We start from the raw sequence: 6,623 nt of genomic DNA on the forward strand, positions 1-6,623 counted from the left end.
ATCCTTTTTATTTAATCTTTATTGTATTTTTTCCATTATCATTTAGTCCCTTATGCCTCCCTCCCCCCAGAAATCACCGTACTGTTGTCTATGTCCATGAGTCCTTTCTCCTTTTTGCTCAAGCCCTCCACTTCCTAACCTCCCGCCTCCTCTAGCTGTCATCTATTCTCCATCTAGGAGTCTGTTTCTCTTTTGCTTGTTAGTTCACTTTGTTCATTAGATTCCACATTTGAGTGAAATCATATGGTATTTGTTTTTCCCTGATAAGTAAGTCACCTGTCAACCAATGTGTGCCAATGCCCATACATATTGAGTAATTGGTGGCAGCCATTGTACTAGATTTCATACATATAGACTATATACCCTAATACAGTTGCTGTTAACAATCACAAGTAAGGTCAGAACAAATTTTTTGTCAGTCTGCCCAGACCAACTCTAACATTAGCCAGAAATTCTACTTTATCCAATGTTCAATCAACAAAGTTTTATTTACACTTATTACTAAATTCAGGAAACAATGTGATGTAATTTTCAGCCACCCATAACATTGTGTCATATCCCACTGCCTGGAGACTATTTTTCACTTTAATACTAACCCACAAGCAGTCAGTTAGTGTTCCATAGACCCACATTTTCATGTAGAGCTTCCTCCCAACCTTGGTCATGAGCAGGTCTTCAGTCAGACCACTTAAAATCAACAATGATGGCAATGTCTTCTTGAGATTTGGTTTAGACTGAATACTTTTCCCAGGAAATTTGTTGCTTCTTTCTGGATCCAATGAATCAGAGAATTCTATAAGCAACTTATCTTTTATTTCAAACTGTTCGTGAAACCATATTCTCACATGTACTTGTTCTAGGATATCTTTTTCATCTATACAATCAATGTGAATATGAATTTTTAGACTTTCTTTGCAGAGAAATTCAACCATGGATGGAGCTTCTTTCTACTGCCATTTATCATCCACAGTCCCTTCAAACTCCAATGTAACATGATAAATTGCATCTAAATAGTCTTCATACAATTAAAATTAACATGAGTGGCCTGTACTCTTGGTGTCAGCATGTGTTTTAATATTTCCAGGCCTTCCTTAGTAGCAAATATTTGGCTAGCTAAAATGACTTTTGTTAGTTATGGATTATACCTTGTTCTCTCTGGAAAAATCACAAGATACATTGAAGTTCCTGTGCTCATACAGCTCTGCAGCTTCTTTCTCATCTCCTTCTTGTTAAATCTGACACCTTGACATAGATCCCTCTATGCTGAGAAAAGTAACAGCCATACAACAAAAGCCACTTTAACCCATCTTTCAGCACATAGTGCACATGTACAAGAGCACTCTGCCAAAAATGGCAACAATCTAGTCAATGATTATTTGCTCAATATATTTTCATTGATACATTGATTATTTGCTAAATATATTTTCTTTACTTTTTGTCAAGTCTCCATATGGAAATATCTGCACCCCAGTATAGCTTTCAAAGAAGAAAAGCACCATGCTCTGGTAGATGCAGTAGAGCTGGTTGTCCACTGCCTGGTAGAAATGGGTGGGCAAAACCAGAACAAATTTTCGAAGAGCTGAGTAGAATGGGAAGCTAAAGATCATAAAATTCATCCTTCAGTTTACTCACTAACTCATTCAACAAATATTTACCGAGTGTCTGTGGGCCATGCTCTGTTCTAAACACTGTGGATATAACAGTAAACAAAATATATATTCTCTACTCTCGTAGATCTTACATTCTAATTGTGAAGACAGGCAATAAATAATATTTTTACTATGGAGAAACCTGGCAAACACTACATTAAATAAGTAATGGAAGTTAACATCACCAGTAATATCATGTAGGTAACATTTACCATCTGATATGATGGGATTAAAAAAGGCACTTCACCTTTCTAGTACTCTTTCAAAAGAAAAAAAGCATAACTCTAGTCTAGTTATGAGAAAAGCATCAGGCAAACTCATAATGAGGACATTCTAGAGGATACTTAGCCAGTACTTCACAGGACTGTCAAGGTATTAATAAATAAATAAATTTACAAATATGTGGAAACTAAACAAAACAACCCTGAACAAACAAAAAGACAAAAAATCAAAAGGAAAAATCAAAATATACCTTAAAACTAATGAAAATGGAAACACAACACACCACAATCTATGCTGCAAAAGTAATTCTTGGAGGAACATTTATAGCAATAAATGCATATGTTAAGAAAAAAGAAATGTCTCAAATAAGAAACATAATTTTACATTGTAAGGAATTAGAAAAAGAAAAATAAATTAGTCCAAGTTTACTGGAATGAAGTAAACAAAAATAAGAACATAAATAAGTGAAATAGACCATAAAAATAATAGAAATAACAAAACTAATAGAAAATAACAACACTGTTTTGAAAAGATCAAATTGACAAACCTTTAGCTATGTTAACTAAGAGGAAGGAATATGCAAATAATACAACTGTACTTGAAAAACAATAAAAAATAAATAAAAATTTAAAAGAATATATAAATAATAAAATCAGAAATGAGAGAAGATACATTATGACTAACACCACAGAAATATATAGGATCATAACAGACCATAATGAACAATTACAGGGTGGGGCAAAAGTGGGTTTACAGTTGTCTATATGAAAAATAATACAACCATTAATAAATATTAATACAAGAATAAACTCTGTGTTTCATGCACTCACAATTGTACACCTACTTTTGCCCTACCCTGTACATATCAACAAATTTGATAACCTAGAAGAAATGGATAAATTCCTAGAAACACACAACTTATCAAGACTGAATCATGAAGAGAAAACCAGCCTAAACAGACTAATAATGAGTAAGAAGATTGATCAGATTAAGAAACCTCCCACACAAAGGCAAAGGGGACAGGTTCAAGGGTGGGAGGTAGGGAGGGGCCCCCCAGGAGGAGCATGGGGGGATGGAAATCAAGACAACTGTACTTGAACAACAATAAAAGAATAAAAGATATTTGTTCAAAAAGAAACATCTTAACACATCAAAGCTCAAGACCAGATGGCTTTATAATTGAATTGTACCAAATGTTTAAGGAAGAATTAAAACTAATTCTTCCCAAACTTTTCCAAAATATTGAAAATATTTTGAAACTCCTTATACAAAATTAGCATCAGCCTGATACTAAAGCCAGATAAAAAACACTACTATAAAAGGAAATTATAGACCAATATCCTTGAAAATATATAGATATAAAAAATTCTCAACAAAATACTGATCAAAATAAATACCACAGCACACTAAAAGGGTCATACACTATAATCAAATGGGATTTATTTCTGGGATCAAAGATGGTTCAATATATGATATCAAAAAATCTTATATACCATATTAACAGAATAAAAGATAAAAATCATATCATCATCTAAATAGATGCAAAAGCACTTGACAAAATACAACATCCTTTCATGACAAAAACCCTCAACAAACTAGGTATAGAAGGAACACACTGCAACATAATAAAGTCCATATATGACAAAAACAGCTAACAGCAAACTCAACAGTGAAAGGTTGAAGCTTTTGCTTTAACATCAGAAACAACACAAGGGTACCCACTATTATTCTTTTTTCTCTCTCTCTTTTTATTTATTTATTTTTCTTTCTCTCTACCTTTCCCTCCACCACTCTCCTCCACCTTAGCCCTCCCCCCTCCCTCCCCCATTTCCACCCCACCTTTGTTATTGTCTATATATACTTTATAATTGTTCCTGTAAACCCTTCACCCTTTCCCCCCATTATCCCCTCCCCTCTACCCTCTGATCACTGTCAGCCTGTTCTCAATTTCAATGTCTTTAGCTGTACTTTGCTTGCTTCTTCCTTTTGTTGATTAGGTTCCTGTTAATGGTGAGTTCATATGGTATTTGTCTTTCATCACCTGGCTTATTTTACTTAGCATAATGCTCTCCAGTTCCAACCATGCTGTCACAAAGGGAACTTCTTTCTTTCTGCTCTGTAGCATTCCATTGTGTAAATGTACCATAGTTTTTTGACCTATTCACTTACTGATGGGCACTCAGGTTGCTTCCAGCACTTGACTATTGTAAATTGTGTTGCTATGAGCATTGGGGTGCATAGGTTCTTTTCGATTGGTGTTTCAGGGTTCTTCAGGTATAATCCCAGCAGTGGAATTGCTGAGTCAAAAAACAGTTCCATTTTCGGTGTTCTGAGGAAATTTCATACTGTTTTCCATTGCGGTTGCACCAGTCTGCAATCCCACCAACAGTGCAGTAGGGTTCCCTTTCCTCCACAACCTATCCAACATTTGTTGTTTGTTGATTTATGTTGGCCATTCTGACCAGTGTGAAGTAGTATCTCGTTGTGGTTTTAATTTGCATTTCTCTGATGGCTAGCTATACTGAGCATCCTTTCATATGTCTCTGGGCCATCTCCATGTCCTCCTTGGAAAAGTATCTGTTCAAGTCCTTTGCCCATTTTTTAATTGGGCTGCTTGTCTTCTTCGAGTGGAGTCTTATAAGTTCTATATATACTTTGGAGATAAAACCCTTGTCTGAGGTATCATTGGCAAATATATTTTTCCCATATAGTTGGTTCTCTTTTCATTTTAATGCTGTTTTCTTTAGCCATGCAGAAGGTTTTTATTTTGATGAGATTCCATTTGTTTATTCTTTCCTTTATGTCCCTTCCTCTAGGGGACATATCAGTGAAAATATTGCTGCATGAAATACCGGAAATTTTCCTGTCTATGTTCTCTTCTAGGACTTTAATGGTGTCATGGTTTATATGTAAATCTTTTATCCACCTTGAATTTATTTTTGTGTATGGCGCAACTGGAATTTCATTTTTTTGCATGTAGCTGTCCAGCTCTCCCAACACCATTTGTTGAAGAGGCTATTTTTGCTCCATTTTATAGTGCTGGCCCCTTTGTCAAATATTAATTGACCACAGAGACTTGGGTTTATTTCTGGGCTCTCTGTTCTGTTCCATTGGTCCATGTGTCTATTTTTATGCCAGTACCAGGCTGTTTTGTCACAGTGGCCTTGTAATACATTTTGATATCAGGTATTGTGATTCCTCCTACTTTGTTCTTCTTTCTCAAAATTGCTGCAGCTATTCAGGGTCATTTATGGTTCTATATATATTTTTGAAGTGTTTGTTCTATATCTGTGAAGTATGCCATTGGTACTTTGATAGGTATTGCATTGAATCTATAAATCACTTTGGGTAGTATGGACATTTTGATTATGTTAATTCTTCCAATCCATGAACATGGTATATGTTTCCATTTGTTTGTGTCTTCCTTGATTTCTTTCTTCAGTATTGTGTAGTTTTCTGAGTACAAGTTTTTACCTCCTTGGTTAGGTTTATTCCTAGGTATTTTATTTTTCTTGTTGCTATATCAAATAGGATTTTTTCCTGATTTCTGTTTCTGATATTTGATTATTGGTGTACAGAAATGCTTTTGATTTCTCAATATTGACTTTGTATCCCACGGTTTTTCCAAATTCATTTATTAGGTCAAGCACTTTTGTGGTGGAATATATAGGGTTTTCTATGTACACTATCATATCATCTGCAAACAATGACAGTTTTGTTTCTTCTTTTCCAACTTGGATGCCTTTTATTTCTTTTTCTTGTCTGATTGCTGTGGCTAGGACTTCCAATACTATGTTGAATAGAAGTGGTGAAATTAGACAACCTTGTCTTGTTCCTGATCTTAGTGTGAAGCTTTTAGTTTTTGCCCATTGAGTATGATGTTGGCTGTAGGTCTCTCATATATGGCCTTTATTATGTTGAAGAATGCTACCTCTATTCCCACTTTGCTGAGTGTTTTTATCATAAATGGGTGCTGTACCTTATCAAATACTTTTTCCACATCTATTGATATGATCATGCAATTTTTATCTTTCCTTTTGTTTATGTGATGTAATATGTTTATTGACTTGTGAATATTGTGCCATCCTTGTATCCCTGGGATGAATCCCACCTGGTCATGGTGTATGATCTTTTTAAGGTATTGCTGGATGCAGTTTGCCAATATTTTGTTAAGGATTTTAGCATCTATGTTTATCAGCAATATTGGCCTGAAGTTTTCTTTCTTTGTTGTGTCTTTATCTGGTTTTGAGATTAAGATGATGCTGGCTTCATAAAAAGAGTTTGGGAGTCTTCTATCTTCTTGGATTTTTTTGGAATTGTCTGTGAAGGATTGGGGCTAGCTCTTCCTTAAATGCTTTGTAGAATTCTGCTGTGAAACCACCTGGCCCAGGGCTTTTGTGTGTCAGGAGTTTTTTGATTACTGCTTCAATTTCACCAGGTGTTACTGGTTTGTTCAGGCCTTCTGCTTCTTTTCCACTGAGTTTTGGAAGATTACATTTTTCTAGAAATGTGTCCATTTCACCTAGGTTTTTAAATTTCTTGGCATATATTTGTTTGTAGTAATTTCTTACAATCCTGTGTATTTCTGTGGTATCAGTTGTAATCTCCCCTCTTTCATTTCGGGTTGTGTTTATTTGGGTCCTCTCTTTTTTTCTTGATGAGCCTTCTTAAAGGCTTGTCAATTCTGTTTATCTTTTCAAAGAACCAGCTTCTGGATTTATTGATCCTTAGAATTGTGCTTTTAGTCTCTAT

General features: G+C 35.0%; 1 pseudogene; it reads right to left on the reverse strand.

Moving 5' to 3' along the window:
- Positions 1–485: 485 nt before the first annotated feature.
- LOC123811241 lies at positions 486–1,616 on the reverse strand (annotated as a pseudogene).
- Positions 1,617–6,623: the final 5,007 nt, after the last annotated feature.

The sequence above is a fragment of the Phyllostomus hastatus genome, unplaced genomic scaffold, assembly GCF_019186645.2.
Source record: "Phyllostomus hastatus isolate PE091 unplaced genomic scaffold, TTU_PhHast_1.1 phas_scaffold_78, whole genome shotgun sequence".
Taxonomy (NCBI): Eukaryota; Metazoa; Chordata; class Mammalia; order Chiroptera; family Phyllostomidae; genus Phyllostomus; species Phyllostomus hastatus.